At 42.1% G+C, this 24,553-nt stretch overlaps 1 protein-coding gene across 2 annotated transcripts in view; it reads left to right on the top strand.

Moving 5' to 3' along the window:
* LOC126298863 (src kinase-associated phosphoprotein 2-A-like) overlaps positions 1–24,553 on the top strand; it is a 192,910-nt gene that overhangs the window by 152,264 nt on the left and 16,093 nt on the right. The window contains exon 2 of one of the 2 annotated variants that reach the window (XM_049990375.1): positions 12,272–12,332. The exons of the other annotated variant lie outside the window; for it this stretch is intronic. The gene's annotated coding sequence lies outside the window, so the exon portion shown is untranslated. The remainder of the gene's footprint in view (positions 1–12,271; positions 12,333–24,553) is intronic. 2 annotated transcript variants of the gene reach the window in all.

Here is a 24,553-nt window from a genome sequence, read left to right as displayed (position 1 = left end):
AAGAGGGGCAGAAGCCTTTTCAGTAGTTGCAAGGGCAACAGTCCGGATGATTGACTGATCTGGCCTTGTAACAATAACCAAAACGGCCTTGCTGTGCTGGTACTGCGAACTGCTAAAAGCAAGGGGAAACTACGGCCGTAATTATTCCCGAGGGCATGCAGCTTTACTATATGATTAAATGATGATGGCGTCCTCTTGGGTAAAATATTCCGGAGGTAAAATAGTCCCCCATTCGGATCACCGGGTGGGGACTACTCAAGAGAATATCATTATCAGGAGAAAGAAAACTGGCGTTCCATGGATCGGAGCGTGGAATGTCAGATCACTTAATCGGGCAGGTAGGTTAGAAAATTTAAAATGGGAAATGGATAGGTTAAAGTTAGATATAGTGGGAATTAGCGAAGTTCGGTGGCAGGAGGAACAAGACTTTTGGTCAGGTGACTACAGGGTTATAAGCACAAAATCAAATAGGGGTAATGCAGGAGTAGGTTTAATAATGAATAGGAAAATAGGAATGCGGGTACGCTACTACAAACAGCATAGTGACCGCATTATTGTGTCCAAGATAGACACGAAGCCCACACCTACTTCAGTAGTACAAGTTTATATGCCAACTAGCTCTGCAGATGACGAAGAAATTGAATAAATGTATGATCAAATAAAAGAAATTATTCAGATAGTGAAGGGTGACGAAAATTTGATAGTCATGGGTGACTGGAATTCGGTAGTAGGAAAAGGGAAAGAAGGAAACGTAGTAGGTGAATATGGAATGGGGCTAAGAAATGAAAGAGGAAGCCGCCTGGTAGAATTTTGCACAGAGCACAACTTAATCATAGCTAACACTTGGTTTAAAAATCATGAAAGAAGGTTGTATACATGGAAGAACCCTGGCGATACTAAAAGGTATCAGATAGATTATATAATGGTAAGACAGAGATTTAGGAACCAGGTTTTAAATTGTCGACATTTCCAGGGGCAGATGTGGACTCTGACCACAATCTATTGGTTATGACCTGTAGATTAAAACTGAAGAAGCTGCAAAAAGGTTGGAATTGAAGGAGATGGGACCTGGATAAACTGAAAGAACCAGAGGTTGTACAGAGTTTCAGGGAGAGCATAAGGGAACAATTGACAGGATTGGGGGAAACAAACACAGTAGAAGAAGAATGGGTAGCTTTGAGGCATGAAGTAGTAAAGGCAGCAGAGGATCAAGAAGTTAAAAAGACTAGGGCTAGGAGAAATCCTTCGGTAACAGAAGAAATATTGAATTTAATTGATGAAAGGAGAAAATATAAAAATGCAGTAAATGAAGCAGGCAAAAAGGAATACAAACGTCTCAAAAATGAGATCGACAGGAAGTGCAAAATGGCTAAGCAGGGATGGCTAGAGGACAAATGTAAGTATGTTGAGGCTTGTCTCACCAGGGGTAAGATAGATAATGCCTACAGGAAAATTAAAGAGACCTTTGGAGAGAAGAGAACCACTTGTATGAATATCAAGAGCTCAGATGGAAACCCAGTTCTAAGCAAAGAAGGGAAAGCAGAAAGGTGGAAGGAGTATATAGAGGGTCTATACTAGGGCGATGTATTTGAGGACAATATTATGGAAATGGAAGAGGATGTAGATGAAGATTAAATGGGAGATACGATACTGCGTGAAGAGTTTGACAGAGCACTGAAAGACCTGAGTCGAAACAAGGCTCCCGGAGTAGACAACATTCCATTGGAACTACTGACGGCCTTGGGAAAGCCAGTCCTGACAAAACTGTACCATCTGGTGAGCAAGATGTATGAAACAGGCGAAATACCCTCAGACTTCAAGAAGAATATAATAATTCCAATCCCAAAGAAAGGAGGCGTTGACAGATATGAAAATTACTGAGCTATCAGTTTAATAAGCCACAGCTGCAAAATACTAACACGAATTCTTTACAGACGAATGGAAAAACTAGTAGAAGCCGACCTCGGGGAAGATCAGTTTGGATTCCGTAGAAACACTGGAACACGTGAGGCAATACTGACCTTACGACTTATCTTAGAAGAATGATTAAGGAAAAGCAAACCTACGTGTCTAGTATTTGTAGACTTAGAGAAAGCTTTTGACAATGTTGACTGGAATACTCTCTTTCAAATTCTAAAGGTGGCAGGGGTAAAATACAGGGAGCGAAAGGCTATTTACAATTTGTACAGAAACCAGATGGCAGTTATAAGAGTCGAGGGGTATGAAAGGGAAGCAGTGGTTGGGAAGGGAATGAGACAGGGTTGTAGCCTCTCCCCAATGTTATTCAATCTGTATATTCAGCAAGCAGTAAAGGAAACAAAAGAAAAATTCGGAGTAGGTATTAAAATCCATGGAGAAGAAATAAAAACTTTGAGGTTCACCGATGACATTGTAATTCTGTTAGAGACAGCATAGGACTTGGAAGAGCAATTGAACGGAATGTACAGTGTCTTGAAAGGAGGATATAAGATGAACATCAACAAAAGCAAAACGAGGATAATGGAATGTAGTCAAATTAAATCGGGTGATGCTGAGGGAATTAGATTAGGAAATGAGACACTTAAAGTAGTAAAGGAGTTTTGCTATTTAGGGAGTAAAATAACTGATGATGGTCGAAATAGAAAGGATATAAAATGTAGACTGGCAATGGCAAGGAAAGCGTTTCTGAAGAAGAGAAATTTATAACATCGAATATAGATTTAAGTATCAGGAAGTCATTTCTGAAAGTATTTGTATGGAGTGTAGCCATGCATGGAAGTAAAACATGGACGATACATAGTTTGGACAAGAAGAGAATAGAAACTTTCGAAATGTGGTGCTACAGAAGAATGCTGGAGATTAGATGGGTAGATCACATAACTAATGAGGAAGTATTGAATAGGATTGGGGAGGAGAGAAGTTTGTGGCACAGCTTGACCAGAAGAAGGGATAGGTTGGTGGGACATGTTCTGAGGCATCAAGGGATCACCAATTTAGTATTTGAGGGCAGGATAAAAATCGTAGAGGGAAGCCAAGAGACGAATACACTAAGCAGATTCAGAAGGATGTAGGTTGCAGTAGGTACTGGGAGACTAAGAAGCTTGCACAGGATGGAGTAGCATGGAGAGCTGCATCAAACCAGTCTCAGGACTGAAGACCACAACAACAACAACAACAACATTATAAAACGATTCTGCTACACATTCACGTTCACGTTCTCTTGCTGTCGAAATACCAGACACATCACTACATTTACTCGAAACAAAGGACATCTTGGAGCGTTGACATATAATAACCTCGGGGACTAACATTAAAATGAAGTATTTTTTGTGTCTGTAAACGCTGTTCTCTTTCTCCCTCCACTAACCGAAAGTTTGTCGCTAAGCTGGTCGTAGGCTGTGTTCCAAAAATGAACACAGCATAGGGACAGAAGTGATGACACTTTTTGCAGGACCTGACCATCATTTTGCAGGACAATGCTCAAGCACGCACAGTGCAAGCTGTTACCGATTTATTTGACTGATGGGGCTGTTAGGTGCTATACCACCTACTGCTCTCCCCTGACCTACTGCTCTCCCCTGACTTAAGCCCTCGTGAGTTCAACTCGATTTCTAAACTGAAGGAAACACTTCACGGCATTCACTTCAGAACTGCTACAAATTCGCAGGGCACTAGATCACACCGCTCGAACTGTCAACGCAACTGTCACTGCTAAGAGTATCCTACGACTTCCACATCGCTGGCAACGGGTTATACATAATGCTGGTGATTACTTTGAAGGTCAGTAAAACTTTGAAACACGTATCTATTTTGTAAGAGCTGTAAGTAAATAGTTGCCACTATTTAAGTTTCAACCCTCGTACTTGATTATAACAAACTTTCTTTCATACGCCTCTTATGTGAGGTGAACGTTATTTAACCTGTTTAGGAGGCCCGGAAAGCAGCAGTTTCATATTTTAAAGGGTGGTTCGAAGCTACATTCAGAACTGAATCGTAGTAGACTCCTTTCTATAAATGTCTAACTCGACCTTGCCGCCATTTAAGGTGATCTTCAATTCTAAATATGGCAAGGTCCTGTTAATCTGATATTGAGCACACAAAGAAGTCTTTCTATGGAATGTATTAAGTCGGCTATGTAGATTATCACAATCTTTCTTGCTGCATCCCTAAAGAACAAAATAGTCATCAACATAACGTTTCCGACATATCACCTTAGTGCCCTTTTTCGGACACTTCTTAAAAAATTCCTATTCGAAATGAGACATAAAAACATTCGCTAAAATGCAAGCTACGGGGCAACCCGTGGCCAGATCCTGTTGCTGCCTGTACACTTGGCCACAAAATTTAAAATAAATTAAAACGTAGGATTCAAGTTAAAATATCAACAATCTCCTTGATTTGTCCTATGGCCTGCAGCAAAATCTGCTGAGGTTTTCAAGGGTGATGCATCAGTTGTACAAGTCTATTTTGAAAAATGAAGAAACCGCAGAACAGTTGCTTAGTTCGCGAACTTTTATTATGTGCACGACTGGTTTCGGAACACTTAGACTTGTATCGAACTCTTTGCGCATTTACGCCCAACAAGGCAAAAGGAGCGTTTTACAGACTATATCATTATAACGTAAAGTTAGCGAACATTTGTGCCAATATAAGATTCAAGAAAATTGTCTTCGTCATGAAGTGATTCCTAATTATATGATTAATATATTTGTTAAAACCAATCGCCATACCGCTAAGTACGTTACGTATTCTAATGTTGAATGTATTAACGGTGAAATTAGGGCCCAGTATAAGAAGGAAATTTTGAATAGGGCTTTGTACCTGCCACAAGGTTGTAAGTCAAGGTTGTAAGTGCTATCAAATTTGATAAAATGTACTGTCATATTCTCGAGGCCGTCGACAACTATAAAGAGATCATCAATTCTAGACGCCTGTCAAGACTGTTCAAACTATGTAATAGGTCTAGGCCAAATGGAGCCGTCTCATCTCCTAAATGTACTTAGAATTCCACCCTAGATTTGTTAATAAGACAGCTATTGCTTCTAATGATGACGAGGGTAGTCTGTTAAACATGGGTTTATCATGTAATCTAAGAGAGAATATCTCTGAAGAACAAGAATCTGTGACAATTGCTCATACAACAGAGGCTTTAGAAAGCGCTGACGTTCCAGTTCCTGTTAAAAATTAGGCATCTTAGCAAACAAACAGCATTGTAAAAGATAATAGGGGTTTTAGAACTAATCGCAGCGGAGAATGGCAGATATTGAAGTCACTTCATAAAAACTTACAGATAACGATGTCTTAGTCGTCTGTGCTGACATAAGGAAAACGGCTGTTGCCCTTTCTTAGCAGGAGCATGAGGAAAAGTTGAGCAGTTTTTTGTTAAAATGGTTCAAATGGCTCTGAGAACTATGGGACTTAACATCCCAGGTCATCAGTCCCCTAGAACTTAGAAGTACTTAAACCTAACTAATACAAGGACATCACATACATCCACTCCCGAGGCAGGATTCGAACCTGCGACAGTAGCGGTCGCGCGGTTCCAGACTGAAGCCCCTAGAATCGCTCACCCACACCGGCCGGCTTTATTGTTACTAGTGACATTGTTAACCGCTGAGACCAGACACAAACGCACTCTGGTGGCGTCGGGGAAGTACTATAAGATACTACTACTTTTCCGGATGAGAAGCGGAAGAAATAAGTTATAATGATTAAACCTAACGCACCTAGGCTCGGGGCGACATGAACTTTACCATTCGGCGAGACCGATTGTTAACGCATGGGGTGATTTGGGTTACAAACTTGAGAAATCTGTTGGGGGTTTTCTTAACATAACATTTTTCCTTCAGGATTAGATTAGATTAGATTAGATTAATACTTGTTCCATAGATCATGAATAAGACACTTCGTAATGATGTGGAACCTGTCAGGTTAATGAAATATGTCTGTACAAGATATTACATTACACAAAATATTGCATGACACTAATGCTTAAGTTAGTTATTTTTCCCTCCCTTAATTTATATCTAAAAATTCAGCCAATGAGTAGAAGGAGTTGTCATCTAGAAATTCTTTTAATTTATTTTTAAATGTTGGTTGACTATCTGTCAGGCTTTTGATGCTGTTTGGTAGGTGACCAAAGACTTTTGTGGCAGCATGATTTACCCCCTTCTGTGCCAAAGTCAGATTTCATCCTGCATAGTGAAGATCATCCTTTCTCCTGGTGATATATCTATGCACACTGCTATTACTTTTGAACTGGACTGGATTATTAACAACAAATTTCATAAGTGAATATATATACTGTAAGGTTACTGTGAGGATCCCTAGGTCCTTAAATAGATGTCTGCAGGATGACCGTGGGTGGGCTCCAGCAATTATTCTGATTACACGTTTTTGAGCAATGAATACTTTTCTACTCAACGATGAATTGCCCTAGAATATGATACCATACGAAAGCAGTGAATGAAAGTAGGCATAGTAAGCTAATTTACTGAGATTCTTATCACCAAAATTTGCAATAACCCTAATAGCATACGTAGCCGAACTCAGACGTTTCAGCAGACCATCAATGTGTTGCTTCCAGTTTAACCTCTCATCAATGGACACACCTAAAAATTTTGAAAATTCTACCTTAGCTACAGACTTCTGTTCAAAGTCTATATTTATTACTGGAGTTGTGGCATTTACTGTATGGAACTGTATATACTGTGTTTTATTAAAATTTAAAGAGAGTCCGTTTGCTGAGAACCACTTAATAATTTTGTGAAAAACATCATTTACAATTACATCACTTAGTTCTTGGTTTTTGGATGTTATTACTATACTTGTATCATCAGCAAAAAGAACTAACTTTGCATCTTCATCAATATGGAATGGTAAGTCATTAATGTATATCAAGAACAGTAAAGGACCTAAGACCGAACCCTGTGGGACCCCGTACTTGATAGCCCCCCAGTTTGAGGAATCAGCTGTTGTATTAATATTACATGAACCACTTATTTCAAATTTCTGCATTCTTCCAGTTAAGTATGAATTAAACCATTTGTGCACTGCCCCACTCAAACCATAATGATTTAGCTTATCTAAAAGAATTCCATGATTCACACAGGGAGTGCAGAGTGATAAAAACAGGGAAGATCTAATTACAATTCTTAAAATACCAACTTACCACAAGGACCCACATGGCTACCTTTGACATCAGCAATATGTATACTAATATACCTACAGATGAAACATGTGGCATCGTTCTTGAGATCTTCAGCATATTAAGCGGCAGGTCATCGGACGAAGTCAAGGGTGTTGTTAATATTTTAAGTTTGACCCTACGTTTTAATTTTTTTTAATTTGTTAGCCAAGTGTACAGACAGCAACAGGATCTGGCCATGGTCCCCCTAGCTTGCATTTTAGCGAATATCTTTATGTCTTATTTCGAGTATGAGTATTTAAAGTAATATACGGAGGAGGCCGCTAAGGTGGTATGCTGGAAACGCTGTGTTCTTTCTCTATTCACCAACAGATTAACGGGACCTTGCCATTAGATTTAAAGATCACTTTAAATAGTGGCAAGGTAGGTTGGCATCTATAGAAAGATGTCTACCACTGGTTTAAATATGAAACTGCTGCCTTCCGGTCCCTCCTACACAGGTTAAATAATGTTGGGGAGAGGATGATCTCAGATATTTAAGTGATTTTATTTGTAGGTAACGTTCTGTTTACGCTTTTAATTTCTTGTAAATAAGAAACTTTAGCCGCATAGTTTCTTACCTGATATTTCAGACTTGATGATCTCCTCTCATTCGAGTTTAACAGAATATTTTTATTATTTCAGTTTACATCAGATGATGTATCTTTAAGTGTTCCTAAACCGGTCACGTACACTGTAAAAGATTGTGGATTAAGCAACTGTTCTGCGGTTTCTTCATTTTTCAAAATGGACTTGCACAGTTGCGGCTGCCCTGTAAGAAATACTCTGTGAGTGCATCCTTCATTGGACCAATTAGATGGATGTCGAAAGATGCGAGATGAAGAACAACAGTCCAACGAAGTTTTTCGAAATCATCTCGGGTGCGCAGACTTACGTGAGGCCTTGCGTTGCTATGAGAAGTTCGTTTGAATTCTTGTGGTTACGAACATGCTGTATTCATATCTTCAATTTCCTGAGGGTGGCACAGATGCGTGTAGCTGGACATTGCACCATGAGGGAGGACATCAAACAGAATAAACTCTTCACTGCTTCAGTAGACCGTTGCCATGAGTTTATCGGCTGAGGGTGAGCTTTAATGTCTTCTTCGGGGAAAAGATGGTATGACGCTATACCATGGGTTGCCGTTTACTTTCCGGTTCGAAGTGAAGAGCCTGTGTTTCGTCACCTGTGACGGCGTACGACAAAAAATCGTCACGATCAGCCTGGTAACGTGCCAGTAATTCCTCACGGATGATTCTTCGTTGCTATTTATGGTCTTGTGTTAGGCCACAAGGAACCCGTCTGGCACACCGCTTTGAGTACCCCAACTGGTAGACGAGTGTGTCAACACTACTCTAACAGAGATGTCCAGTTAAGCAGATAGGTGTCTGATTGTGAACCGTCGATCACCTCGAATGAGACTGTCCGCACGTTCCAACATCGCAGGATTCACAGCCGTGAGCGGCCGAACGGAACGTTGGAGATCGGATAGGTTTACGTGAACGTGTTGCGCTGATGATGACTGACGCATCGCCTAACGACTCACCGTTCTTTTGTTCACTGCCGTGTCTACGTAGACACTCTGCAAGCTCCTATGAATATCTGCAATGCTCTGGTTTTCCGTCGAAAGAAACTCAATGACAGCTATCTGCTTGAAACTCACATTCGTTACAAATGCCATTTTGAAGGCCGCGTATAGCACCGCCACCTGCCGGAACTTAATGAAACCGTACGGGCTGCATCGTAAATAATCCATGTCTTACAACAAATTCCGCACTTTTTTCAGCCGAAAGTGACCGAGAAAGAAATGTGTTGCATACTTACTAAACGCCCTTCGCAGTTTAGCGACATTCGCCATAAACGATATTAACTTTTTCGGCTGTCGTACACGTTGTGAATGTCTCAATAGCTTTAAGAGGAAGTTATCTGTTTGTTACACCAGCAGAAGACAGACTGATGGACTTGAAGTACACAGGTATGTATATGAATCGTACCTGAGTTTCGTGTTTGCTTAGATTTGGTATAATAAGGCAGACGTTTGTGGAGCCTCTTGTCCTGATGGCTGGACAATAGTTTGTGTCGCTGTTATCTTAGCACATGTTATGTCGTTGAAGTTCCTTGGAAGTTTCTTTCACATTCCATAGGAAATATGATATAGTTACATTAGGAAAAAACCAAGTCGGTTTCTTAATTAGGTCACTATAAACGATAAAAATTACTTTCAAAAGTCCGCAAATTCACCATCTTGTCCGTTATAACTTTCGAAAACCGTATCTCAATATACTTATTCATTCTCGCTGTATTTGGGGTGGTCTGTCTTAGCTGTCTCACACTGTATGGTCTATCCTATTTCAGTTCGGCAGCAGGAAACCTTGCATTTTTCGGGTGATTCAATTTTCTATCATCTAAACTAGATGGTAAGATAATATCTTTGGCAAACTCGTAGCTGTGATATACAAATGCTTTCGGGATTTTTAATGGTCAAACCGTAATTTACGAAAATCATGCGACTCTGGGACTTGTAGCTCAAAAAGTATTCGAAATAAAATTTTCAAACAAAATTGAGTTTGAGGTGACGTTAATAGGGTATTTTTATAACACAAATATTATGTAATTTTCACCATGTTTCAAATTGTTACTGAAATACGCCATTTTAAATGGGATAGAAATATGGACTAAACGTGCAACATTTGATTTTTAAAAAAAATTACTAAAAATTTTCAAAATCTTCAATGGGGAAACGCAAAGAAAAAAAAAGAAATATAAAGAGGAACAGCTGTAAACCCCACGGGATGCGCTACGTCTTGGTATACAACACTCATGAAGTGATATGGTAAGACCGTGAATGTTAGTTCTTTGCTAGATGTGGCTGTGATACGGATTGTTTACCGTATGAAGTTATAAAGGTTTTTTTGAGTGTATAATAGTCTTTCGTTAATTTCACATGCCAGCGACTATTTTGAGAAAAGCAAAGCTCCATGTCGCTGTAAAATCAGTTGCTAGATGAAAATTTTAAGTGGTATAATAAACGACCTCTCCTTCCATCACTGCTATATACAATTCAATTCGTACTTCACAGGTTGTGTAAAATGGATGAAAAAGTTACGCAATCCACCGTCGCTTCAATCAGTTGCCAGTTAAGGCCACAAATTATGTTAAAGTACGATATCCCACACCGATACAAAGCAATTGTCAAATTTGACAAAAACTTAGAGATATTGTGTCGCACAAGTAGCAGTACTAATTCTAAGTAAATGTGCAACCTAGTTCTAGTGTTAATGTAAATGCTGAGAGTAGTGGTAGCGGTAGTGAAAAGAATCCTTCGGACTGTTCGACTAAACTGATAAGGGAAACTACAGTACCAGGATTAAACAAAACTCTTGTCTTGCTAGGTTAAACGAAAAAGCTTTCACAGAACATATATGGAAAAGTCAAAACTAGAAAAACAGCAGCTGCATTAAAAGCTGAAGTTTTCCAGTACACAGACACGGATGACTCACAAGTACCGGAACCTACTCAAGAATTTTAGAAAACCTAATCAAATCATTTATTCTGTCAAGATACAAACTTTAAAATTCAGATCCTTTCTACTTCCGCTACATTGGTCAACTGCAAAAACTCAAAATCATTTTAAAGCTACAAAATACACGTTTTCAGTGGCAAAAGATTTGGCATCAAAGGAATTATTAATGTGTACACCGGGAATCAAGACAGGTCATAACCTTCCAGCGAAAAGTATAAATATAGTTGCTGCATTTTACCAGTCAGAAGAAGTTAGCTGAAAAATGCCTGAAAAGTATAGGTTACAGTTAGAAAACACGGAAAAAGAGCAAAAGCAGAAAAAACTAATACTATGCAATCTAGAGAAACTCCATCGTCATTTCAAGGACACATATCGTACCAGTAAGATAGTATTCTCAAAATTTGCACAACTTCGACGTCACCGTTGTGTTTTAGCGGGATCTTTTGGCACTGTGTGTGTGTGTGTGTGTGTGTGTTTGTGTGTCACCACCGTTGTGTTTTAGCGGGATCTTTTGGCATTGTGTGTGTGTGTGTGTGTGTGTGTGTGTGTGTGTGTGTGTGTGTGTGTGTGTGTGTGTTTTATGCATCATCAAAACGTTGACCTTAAGATGTACGGCTCATCAGGAATAACTTCACTTAAAAACGTACCACCATTGCATAGCAAGAATCATTTGTAATCCACCTAAGCCATTGTAGATTTTTAATAAATGTTTAGTTTGTCCTGGGCTGTCAGAACTATAGGATCATATTGAATCTGTTTTCCAATGTGCTTTGTTGAACACAGTAATCTACAACACCGGATTGCGACTGAAAGTGCTAATTAGAGCGTGGAGATAGTTAAAAATGACTTTCTTGACGTCTTGTTCGAGAAACTGATAATACTGAAAAAAAAAACACGCGTTGAAAGCGTCATACGATATTTATGCTACTAGGAAAAAAGCAGCAAGAAAACAACAGAAATTCCGGTTTTAACGTATATTTCGAACTACTCATGTGTCATTCAAGATGAGGTTTTCGTGTTTCAGTGGAAGAAAAACTAGACCACGCTACATCCTTTTCTTATCTACTACAATGCTGCTGGTTCTGTCAATTGTGTGTCGCTCGTTGCTATTTTCGATTGTTTGAAGCATGAAATTTGAGTTCACTTGTTTCAGTGATATGTAGTGAAATTCGTCAAAGATAATAAGTTTTTGGAATAATTGCAGAATGGCAATTCCTTGCAACACCTCATGGAAAGGGCCATGCGATGGCATTGGGGAACTGTCAAGAGACTAGCAGCTCGAGCAAGTATCCACCGTCGAAGAAAAGTTCCAATAACCCGCACCTTATGAACTGCATCAGTGGGCAGCATCGAGTTTGACAACTGTAGTATTCTGTTTTGCTCTGAAGGAGGAATACAAACTTGAAGAACAAGTGCTTCGTCCTTGGTTCGAAGGCGGACGCGTAGTGCCAGGGACCCTAACAAAACATGCGTGTATTCCACTTCCGAAGTAAAAAATGTCAAAGACATATTTATTTGTAACAAAGGGTGCGGGGACAACGATATGTAAGCAGACGAAACAAATCAGTTCTTGATGCTTGCAGATGACCTTGATTAGCTGCGAGGTGTGTCTATGATGAGCGGCAGATGGCAACCCATCGGAACGTAAGTACAGCGCGAGCATCAATATTTATCACTTAATTTTTTTTCGCGTTTCAGAAAAGGGGCACCATGAAATTTAAGACAGGACCAATGAGTAATAAAGAGTGGTTCAAACCCAGGTATGTTTAATAGTTATGAAAACGGCGTTAATGTTCATTACAAGAATGAAATGTTTCTAAAAACGGTATTAATTACTGTCATGTTATGGTCGTATACCTTCAACAACAACGGACATTCAACTTCAAAACGAATCGTAGTTCACTGAGGTTCATTAGTTACACGGCATACAGATTGTCGCGTTCGGAAAATAACGCAAACTTTACCGATTTATGACAGTAAATCTAGTAAAACATTTAACATACAACTTTTTCTTACAGTGATTGACACACATAAGGAATGTTAACGATTCTGAAAAATGCGAGGTCAGTTCTCTTCTTTTTGGTCCGAGATGGAAGCCTGTATACTGGAAGCAAATAGGGATGTCAGGTGACGTACGATGTATCGCCTGTACAGTCGTAAGCATTGCTGACTTTTGTGTATTAACGCCCACCTTGCTGTTTTGCTGATACGTGTTTATAATATATTTGAGAGCTTGTACATATTGATTGTTGTTAATTAAGAAACTGAAGTCATTTGCATACGCATGTCTTAAGCCCATAAAGTGAAATTCATAAATAGGTATGATGTAGCTTCCTGAGGAATAGATCCGCTGGACTGAAAACACGTAAAAAATTTTAAAAACATTTATTACTGAATAAGGTACACTATGTGATCAAAAGTATCTGGACACCCCCAAAAACATACGTTGTTCATATGAGGTGCATTGTGCTGCCACCTACTGCCAGGAAATCAATGTCTACGACCTCAGTAGTCATTAGACATAATGAGAGAGCAGAATGTGTCGCTCCGTGGGACTCACGGACTTCGAACGTGGTCAGGTGATCGGGTGTCACTTGTGTCATACGTCTGTACGCGAGATTTCCACACTCGTAAACATCCCTAAGTACACTGTTTCCGGTTTGATAGTGAAGTGGAAACGAGAAGGGAGACGTGCAGAACAAAAGCGTTCAGGTCGACCTCATCTGTTGACTAACAGAAGAGGGTCGGAATGTGTAATAGGCAGACATCTATCCAAAACATCACACAGGAATTCCAAACTGCATCAGGATCCACTGCAAGTACTATGAGACTTAGGCGGGAAATGAGAAAACTTGGGTTTCACGGTCGAGCAGCTGCTCATATGCCACACATCACTCCGGTAAATGCCAAACGACTCCTCGCTTGGTGTAACGAGCGTAAACATTGGACGATTGGACAATGGAAAAACGTTGAGTGGACTCCCGAATACGGTACAGAATGTGGCGATCCGATGGCAGGGTGTGGGTTTGGCGAATGCCCGGTGAACGTCATCTACCAGCATGTTTAGTGCCAACAGTAGAATTCGGAGGCGGTGGTGTTATGATGTGGTCGTTTTTTTTCATGGAGGAGGCTTGAAACCGTTGTTGTTTTGCGTGGCACTATCGTAGCACAGGCCTAAGCTGATGTTTTATGCACCTTCTTGCTTCCTACTGTTGAAGAGGAGCTAGGGGATTGCGATTGCATCTTTCAACACGATCGAGCAACTGTTTATAATGCACGGCCTGTGGTTGAGTGGTTACACGACAATAACATCCCTGTAATGGACTGGCCTGATTCCTATAGAACATCTTTGGTATGTTTTGGAACGCCGACTTCGTGCCAGGCCTCACCGACAGACACCGATACCTTTCCTCAGTGCTGCACTTCGTGAAGAATGGGCTGCTACTCCCCAAGAAACATTCCAGCACCTGATTGAACTCAATATTGAATTCCAGCATTACCGATGGAGGGCGCCACGAACTTGGAAGTCATTTTCAGCCAGTTGTCCAGATACTTTTGATCTCATAGTGTGTGTACGTTACTTAACTCTCTTCTAAAGAGCGGTGGTCGTGCGCTTCTAGGTGCTACAGTCTGGAACCGCGGGACCGCTACGGTCGCAGGTTCGAATCCTGCCTCGGGCATGGATGTGTGTGATGTCCTTAGGTTACTTAGTTGTAAGTAGTTCTATGTTCTAGGGGACTGATGACCTTAGAAGTTAAATCCCATAGTGCTCAGAGCCATTTGAACCATTTGAACCATAAAGAGCGGTGACGTTAAACAGAAATTAGACTAGTAATCACTTTGTATCAAAGACCTCATCAGGTTAATTTACGCTTCCAATAAGTTTTAATCCCATTCGCTGAAAATTGGATCTGGTGGGCGAAATGTGACCTACGAGGATTCATGATGGCAGTCGCCGTACTGGCTGGCAGCACATCAGCCCCGGAAGTAGACCCGCTTACTCTCCAGTTGAACTCCAGGTTCACTGCTGTCGTCGACGACGACGCGAGCATCAGCACTGGAAACTCTGAATTTCTAGTATAACATGAAGCTTTAATACTTGGGAGTTTTACCTTCAATTTTCTAACTTGGTTTTGTGTCTGGTGGCTCTGTTGTCGTCGGGCCGTTTAGCCGCACTAAATACCGATGGAGAAAGGATAATGAGCTAAGCTCTAACACCGCCAAGGTGACCCGCGCAGAAAAATGGTGCTACAAAGCGACGCTCTCTGTACGCCACACCGGTACTGTAGTGTTGTTCCGTCGCATACGCCTGCAATGCAGGCCACCTCCCAGACCTTCATGTGACGCTCGAAGCTCCCGTGCCTCGTAGATACAGCAAGATCAATAGCTTTTGCGTATAAAGCTTCCTTTGCAACCAAGTGAACATAACCGAACGTGCAACAGCCAACGAAAATTCTGTCTAGTGTAAACGCTAGACGTGTGTGCGCAAATGGAATTTGGTCGTACCCGTGTCGCATTCGCAGGTGTTCGCTTGCGATCCGTTGGTTGTCGGGTTTTTAGCGAACCATCAAAGGAAGTTCGTGTCCTCTCCACTTCAGCGCTGGCAGTAGAGAAAGGTCTCGTCTAATATCTTGCCTGTTTTTGTGATTGCTGACATGCGTTGCCTGATCGATGAGTGGGCTGGAGAGAAAGTGACGTTCTCGATATAAGAATGCAGGTATTATACGTGCATCTGTGATCGAAGAGGTAGTTCAGATGCCGAAAGAGAAGAAATACGATTGGTAGAAAATTGCCGAAACACACAAAAGTCCAACTGAAGACGTCAGAAATATAATAAATCCACTATATCGTTGTATCAGGTGGGAACGGAGTGAATAATCACAAGCTTCGTAATTCCTTTTATTAAAAATGGAAAGCACAATAAATTGCCATGAAAGTAAACAAGTGCGAACACATATCTATTATGCTGATTAAAATTAAAAACCTAAGAAACGGTCCCCTTGCTTATGTTCGTGCCATCTGTAACTACATGGCTGTTGCATCACTGTTAGCGATTTTTGATGGTAAATACGAGGTACGTCCACAAAGTAAGTTCTGTTTGGTTATATAAAACAAACGTGTACAGATACAGAAAAAATATTTATTGTACAAAAATCTACAACTGTTAAACTACTATTATACATAGCTTCAGAAATTTTGTAGGCACTTGTCATAGCGTGGCACAAGTTTTTGTATGCCTTCTTCGTAGAAGACAACCAAGTGGTAACATGTTCTTTCAGCTCGTCATCATAGTTGAAGTGTTGACCACCAGGGACAGATGTTAGGTGTAGAAGAGATTAAAGTCACTAGAAGCGAGCTGTACGGAGGATGATCAAACACGTCCCAGTAAAATTCCCATAAGAGTTGTTTGGTCACATTCGCCTTGTGAGGTCGGGCATTATTGTGAAAGAAATCAACACCTTTTGACAGTAATCCTCGGCGGTTGTTCTGAATTGCGCGGCGCAATTTCTTAATGGTCCCACAGTAACCATGTGCATTGATTGTTTGGCCTCGTGGTAAGAAATCAATCAACGAAATGCCTTTTCTGTCCCAAAAAACTTTGCACATGACTTTTCGAGATGTCAACATTTGCTTAGGCTTAACCTTCGTTGTGGATGAAGTGTGCTTCCATTCCATTGATGGCCGTTGAAGCGTCCCCTTAGAAAAATTATGAATGACTTTACTAGTAAACTTCTATGTTATTTGATCTTCAAACAGCTGAGCAAAACTCAACGCACTCAAACAATTTTTTGTTTACTTATTCTGATCATCACTAAACTGACACACACTATTTTTAGCGCAACGCAATCTGTCATTCAAAAACCCCTACAAAAGAATGGCTCTGACTATCAATAACATATACCTTTCATGAATCACTTACCTCACAAAAATCTTCGTTACTCGAACTACTGCAATACAGAGAGCGCCAATACTGCCACCTAAATAAAAGATTCTAACTACTAGAGGCACTAACTATTGATAGGCACAGTTAGCAAATGAAAGATTTTGATAGAGAAAAAGCAATGTATTTACCTTAATAGTGTTCAAAAGTCATCATATATGTATCTATCAATTCATGACATCCATCTTTACAAATTTCCTTTTTCTGGCGGACACACGTCGAGATCGTCTGCTTCTTATAGCAACCTCTCAAAACTCGGGCATCTCTCTCTCCACATCCACCACTGCTGGCGGCTCACCTCCAACTGCCCAACACTACAATAGTGAATATTTCAACAATGAGTCCAACCAGTCGCAGACTGCACACAGAGCAGTCAGTGATATTAATACGGAGCACTACTTGTCGTTACCAACATAAAAACCTAAACAGCCCACTTACACCGTTTTGTTTCAGGGGTGTCGTACGATACCCAAGTTTCATCCCCCGTTACTATCCGAGAAAGAAAATCATCCCCTTCTTGATTGTAGGGTGTCAAAAACTGTTGCGCACTGCGATCCGTTGTTTTTTGCGTTGTTCAGTAACAATTTTGGGTACCCAACATGAGCAAAGTTTTCGAAATTTCAGGTTTTCAGTAACGATTTCATGAATTAGTGATTGTGAAATTTGCGGAACTTCCATAGCAAGGTCACTAAGTGTAAGCTTACGATTGTGCTTAATCTTCTTTTCAGTTGTGTGAACCAGTTCACCAGTAACCACAGACGGGTGTCCACTTCGATCTTCATCGTGCACTTGATCACGTCCGTCATTGAACAGTCTGACCCATCTTCTAATCACTGAATCACTCATAGCATTTTATCCGTAAACCTCGCACATTTGCCGATGAATTTCCTTTGGTTAACTTTCTTTGCATTTAGAAAACGAACCATAGATATAATTTCACATACGGAAGCATTTTCAATTACGGCTGACATTACAAAGAAACACTACAAACCACATGTCGGCAGCAGCGATCTGAAAATGGCGTACATGTCTTCTCCTTGAGTAAGGGTAACTGCCGCCCATGCTTGGAACTGCGATCGTAGCGCTGCCGCGGATAGAAATAGAAACGGAACTTACTCTGTGGACGACCCTAGTAAGAATGGTTTACCCGGGGTCACGTTATGTGCCCTCCTAACAAATTACATAGCAGATTTTATAAAGTACCCCATGTGACAGGTCATGTGTATATTTCACACTTCATTAATCATATTTTATTGATACTATCTTCCTTATATGTACTTTAATAAATTCCTTTAAGTGCTTCACATATATCACCACAGCGTTCTGCAGGCCATTGTCAGTTTTCGTGACCAGGGTCGCTACTTCTCAATCAAGTAGCCTCTCAATTTGCTCACAAGCGCTGATTGAACCCCGCTTGCCAACAGCGCTCGGCGGACCTGGCTGGTCACCCATGCAAGTGTTAGCGAAATGTGTTAGACTTCTGTGATATGACGGGAAATGGTATTACCACTGTGGCAAGCCCGTTGGCACCTGATACACTATGTGATCAAAAATATCCGGACAACTGGCTGAAAATTACTTACAAGTTCGTGGCGCCCTCCATCGGTAATGCTGGAATTCAATATAGTATTGGCCCACCCTTTGCCTTGATGGCAACTTCCACTCTTGCAGGCGTGCGTCCAATCAGTTGCTGGAAGGGTTCTTAGGGAATGTCAGCCCCTTCTTCAAGGAGTGCTGCCCTGAGGAGAAGTATCGATGTCGGTCGGTGAGCCTGGTACGAAGTCGGCGTTCCAAAACATCCCAAAGGTGTTCTACAGGATTTAGGTCAGGACTCTGTGCAGGACAGACCATTACAGGGATGTTATTGTCTTGTAACCACTCCGTCACAGGCCTCGCATTATGAACAGGTGCTCGATTATGTTGAAAGATGCAGTCGCCACCCCGAATTGCTCTTCAACAGTGGGAAGCAAGAAGGTGCTTAAAAGATCAGTGCCTGTGCTGTGATACTGTCACGAAAACCAACAAGGGGTGCAAGCGCCCTCCGTTAAGAACACTACCCCGTAATTTTACTGTTGGCACTAAAAACTCTGCCAGATGACCTCCATCGGGCATTCGCCATACCCACAACCTGCCATCGCATCGCCACATTGTGTACCGTGATTCGTCACTCCACATAACGTTTCTCCACTGTTTAATTGTCCAATGTTTACGCTCCTTAAATCCAGCGAGGCGTCGTGTGGCATTTACCGGTGTGATGAGTGGCTTATGAGCAGCTGCTAGACCGTAAATTCCAAGTTTTCTCACGTCCCGCCTCCTGTCATAGTACATGCAGTGGATCGTGATGCAGTCTGGAATTCCTGTGTGGTTGTCTGGATAGACGTCGTCTGCCTTATTACATATTACGACCCTCTCCAACTGTCGGCGGTCTCTGTCAGTCAACAGACGAGGCCGACCTGTACGCTTTTGTGCTGTACGTGTCCCTTCACGTTTCCAATTTTTTTTTCACTATCGCATAGGAAACAGTGGACCTAGGGATGTTTAGGAGTGTGAAAATCTCGCGTACAGACGTATGAGACGTGTGACACCCAATCACCTGACCACGTTCGAAGTCCGCAAGTTCCGCGGAGCGCCCCATTCTGCTCTCTCACCATGTCTAATGACTACTGCAGTCGCTGATACGGAGTACCTGGCAGTATGTGGCAGCACAATGCACCTAATATCAAAAACGTGTATTTTGGGGCGTCCGGATACTTTTGATCACATAGTGTATACAGCAGTTACTGAAATGTGAAACAATCACTAACGTAATTGTCATCGGTTGCTAATAACCAGTGTGTTAGTGCTAGTCTTTCTTCAGGTTATGTTGGTTGTTGGTAATTAGTGTTCTTCTTTTAACCCAAGAACAATGAAGGGGGACGAAATGTTACCTTTTTGCTAAACCATCGTAAAATTTTTCTTGACCATCTTTTATTCAAAACACGTCATAATTTATAATTTATGCTCTAGCTAATTACAATTATAAGGTCTTCATTGTTGTGTGTTATACAAAACACGTACAAAATTTCCTGTGTTACACCCTATACTGGCACTACCAGAATGGCGGGAACCGCGAACTGGTACCAAGTGCAATCATATATTTTAAGAGGGTTTAGTAATCTAGGGTTTAATTTCCTCTTCATTTCTAATGAGAAGCTAGCAAAAAGTGTCGACCTGTGAATTTGACTTAGTTTAGGCCAGTGCTAAGGAAAACCGGAACTGTAATGCAGTGTTAAGCGCATTACCTCCACGAACTTCACGTTTAAGTATATTTCCCTACACTTTTGCGGAACAAACCGTACTAAAAATGACGCATATTAGATATATTTTTAAAGCCACATGTCACTAAAACTGCGTATTTTTGTAATACGCTATTATAAATAGGAAAAATCACCAAATATGGCATTTTAGCTTCGCATACACTGAAATAAACATGTCGACTGCTCGGCTATCTCTTGTTCTCTTCCGCTTGCACCAATGTAACTACCAATTGGCAGGTGAAAGTATGCATGGTACTCACTAGCGAATCTTCGCACATTTTCTCGCGAATGTGCATTCGCTAGTGTTCGCTTGTGGTCGCTTGTAAAGCGGTTTCGTAAGCGTTTCATCTATTTTGATAATAGTAATTGTTCCCTGAACACAACGCGTGATACTGATGACACAACTACGGTGAAACACAACTGACGACATGCCCATGTCATTTTGATAAGGTCTCCGTACTGAACCAGAACATCTGTTACTAAAGGGACCATTATGAAACATAAAATATATGGCAAAATTAGTTTTTTCACAGTTCAATAATGTAATGATACCGTATGTAAAGTTTATTGTTTTGAGGAATTAAAACAGTGATTCTCTTGGAAGCTCACTGCAGCGGGTCACTCTGAAAAAAATTCGTCGTACATTGTCATTAGTTTAATCCCCTAACATGAGGCAATATCGTGTACAGAATTCAGCCCGGAAGCCGTCAACAGTGGGTTCGTTTCATGTAGAAGTTTGTTCTTGATGGAAGCAACCGCAGCTCTTGATTTTGAGACAGCGTTACGGATTCGATGCGTGCACAGCTTCGAAGACGTATGCCGAAGTTTGGCAGGTTGGTACTCGTGTTAGTATAAATATCCAAGTAATATTCGGTGATATAGGTCTGTATCTCTGAATGGCTAGTATAAAGGGTCCTCCACAAGTTTCGTATTTAGTCAATTAGTAATAGGTTTTCCCGACGGAGTACCTGAATTATATAGCGAACAGAGGAGATTGTAGACACGGGATCTGTGATGTAACGGGTGCGAATTCGATATACTGCTGATGATTTGCATGTGGTACTGATGACTTCTGCATTGAGACATCTCACTGCGTGAACAATTCCTAATAAATGTGTTGTGCTACTGCACTCCTATCGTAGAACTGTGAAATAAAACTGTCTGGGCCGCCTTTCCTAGTAATCTTGATACTTCGAGTGAGCTTTGATGTACTTCGTTAGGTTTTCCTGGTGTATTGCGACCACCAAAATATGCGTGACTGTTATATTGGCATGACTGACACTACTTTTTGCCACGTGGTACTGATTTCTTGTATCAAGTTAATTTCTTGCGTCATTCTGCAGTTTAAGTTCCACAACTCGCTACCTCTATGTATCTTTTGTAGTGTGCGTCTCATTCAAATTTGGTCGGCTACGTGGTCAAAATAGATAATGTGTTTGTACTGACAGGCGTTAATATGTGGTACGATATTTTACTATACCTTAAATCTGTCCTATTTTCAGAGCGTCCTATTACAAGAGTATAAGCAGCAAGGTTTCAAGGTAGTATGTGTAAGGTATCCGCTAGGTTCAAAATGGTTCAGATGGCTCTGAGCACTATGGGACTTAACATCTGAGGTCATCAGTCCCCTAGAACTTAGAACTACGTAAACCTAACTAACCTAAGGACATCACACACATCCATGCCCGAGGCAGGATTCGAACCTGCGACCGTAGCAGTCACGCGATTACGGCTATCAGCTAGGTATAGTTCCTGTAGTAACAGTGTGAAATTGATAGCAATAGATGTAGTTAGCTACCTCGTCTTCTTTTCAGATGATGCATTTAAAATCTAACACCAGACATGATCGTCGTGAGTGAAGTCATGGAATATTTCTTTCTGCTCTAGGTTGAGGGCCTGGAAATGCGTAAATACACTCCTGGAAATGGAAAAAAGAACACATTGGCACCGGTGTGTCAGACCCACCATACTTGCTCCGGACACTGCGAGAGGGCTGTACAAGCAATGATCACACGCACGGCACAGCGGACACACCAGGAACCGCGGTGTTGGCCGTCGAATGGCTGCGCAGCATTTGTGCACCGCCGCCGTCAGTGTCAGCCAGTTTGCCGTGGCATACGGAGCTCCATCGCAGTCTTTAACACTGGTAGCATGCCGCGACAGCGTGGACGTGAACCGTATGTGCAGTTGACGGACTTTGAGCGAGGGCGTATAGTGGGCATGCGGGATGCCGGGTGGACGTACCGCCGAATTGCTCAACACGTGGGGCGTGAGGTCTCCACAGTACATCGATGTTGTCGCCAGTGGTCGGCGGAAGGTGCACGTGCCCGTCGACCTGGGACCGGACCGCAGCGACGCACGGATGCACGCCAAGACCTTAGGATCCTAGGCAGTGCCGTAGGGGACCGCACCGCCACTTCCCAGCAAATTAGGGACACTGTTGCTCCTGGGGTATTGGCGAGGACCATTCGCAACCGTCTCCATGAAGCTGGGCTACGGTCCCGCACACAGTTAGGCCGTCTTCCGCTCACGCCCCAACATCGTGCAGCCCGCCTCCAGTGGTGTCGCGACAGGCGTGAATGGAGGGACGAATGGAGACGTGTCGTCTTCAGCGATGAGAGTCGCTTCTGCCTTGGTGCCAATGATGGTCGTATGCGTGTTTGGCGCCGTGCAGGTGAGCGCCACAATCAGGACTGCATACGACCGAGGCACACAGGGCCAACACCCGGCATCATGGTGTGGGGAGCGATCTCCTACACTGGCCGTACACCTCTGGTGATCGTCGAGGGGACACTGAATAGTGCACGATACATCCAAACCGTCATCGAACCCATCGTTCTACCATTCCTAGACCGGCAAGGGAACTTGCTGTTCCAACAGGACAATGCACGTCCGCATGTATCCCGTGCCACCCAACGTGCTCTAGAAGGTGTAAGTCAACTACCCTGCCAGCAAGATCTCCGGATCTGTCCCCCATTGAGCATGTTTGGGACTGGATGAAGCGTCGTCTCACGCGGTCTGCACGTCCAGCAGGAACGCTGGTCCAACTGAGGCGCCAGGTGGAAATGGCATGGCAAGCCATTCCACAGGACTACATCCAGCATCTCTACGATCGTCTCCATGGAAGAATAGCAGCCTGCATTGCTGCGAAAGGTGGATATACACTGTACTAGTGCCGACATTGTGCATGCTCTGTTGCCTGTGTCTATGTGCCTGTGGTTCTGTCAGTGTGATCATGTGATGTATCTGACCCCAGGAATGTGCCAATAAAGTTTCCCCTTCCTGGGACAATGAATTCACGGTGTTCTTATTTCAATTTCCAGGAGTGTATTTGGAGCACTGCGTTCTACAGGATGTTGAGACGAACGCTAGCACAAGTTTCATGCACATGGCACGTCAACATATTGTAAGCCAAAGCACGATCATGCGTATCCTCCATAACAACCTCTACTATACCTATCACCTGCAACGAGTGCAAGGATTATCAGCAGCAGATTTCCTTCTGCGGGAAGGATTTTTTAGATAGTTTTTGCACCAGACCATCGCAATTATGGGATTTCTGTCATCAGTCCTGTTTGCCGACGAAGCAACCTTTATTAGAACTGACCTCATCAATCTGCATGATCGTCATCTTTGGGCTACAGACAATCCTCTGTGAATGATTGAGGCGTCTTATCAGCATCTGTTCAGCATCAATGTGTTGGCAAGGATTATTGCAGACCACGTACCTGGATCAGTTATTATTCCACCTGAACTTTCTGTGGAATATTCTGTCTGCGCTGCTTGTGAATGTGCCTTTGGGAGTACGACAGTTTATGTGGTTTCTGCATGACTGAGCTCCAAGCCATTTCCTCATCACATTTCGCCGACACCTCAACGTCGTCTTCCCTGGTCGTTAGATAGGACATGGAGGTCCTGCAGCGTGGCCTGGTAATAACCGGACTTAAACCCTCTAGATTTTTTACCTCTTGGGGCACCTGAAGTATTGTGTATGCTGAACCAGTTCCTGATGCGCAGACCCTTCAACAGCGTGGTCACAACGCCTGTAATGCTATTCGGAGAGAGGTCAGAACGTGCGAACGAGAGCGGCACTCCATGATGTACCGTGTGGACGTGTGCATTCCATCCTACGGAGGCCATTCTGAATATCTGTTGTGACGTGGATAGGATGCAGCTCTGTAACTGTATTCCACGACTATCTATTGTCGTTGCACGCACACAGTCCATTTCGGGGCGTATGTTCATAGGATCTTCTTTCATCAATTTCCAGTGATGATTCTGTTTGATTAATGCTCACCCTGTGGACTGATTTGATTATGTATGGTTTATGTCTGTAAGATACAGACACGTTTCGGCATAGCCGTATCTATTAGGAAGCACTACTGCATCGTAGTGCACGTATGTCATACTAGAACTCCGAATCACGTATCTGCTCGCTACCGCCCATTTACATGTACATCGTTACTCTCCAATTCACCCTTAAGTGCCTGGCAGAGGGTTCATGGAACCATTTTCATACTACTTCTCTACCATTCCACTCTCGAATGGAATCTTTCCGTTCGAGCTCTGATTTCGCTTATTTTATTATGGTAATCATTTCTCCCTACGTAGGTGTGTCTCAACAAAAT

The sequence above is a fragment of the Schistocerca gregaria genome, chromosome X (genome assembly GCF_023897955.1).
Source record: "Schistocerca gregaria isolate iqSchGreg1 chromosome X, iqSchGreg1.2, whole genome shotgun sequence".
Lineage (NCBI taxonomy): Eukaryota > Metazoa > Arthropoda > Insecta > Orthoptera > Acrididae > Schistocerca > Schistocerca gregaria.
This window is presented reverse-complemented; position numbering and strand designations above follow the sequence as displayed.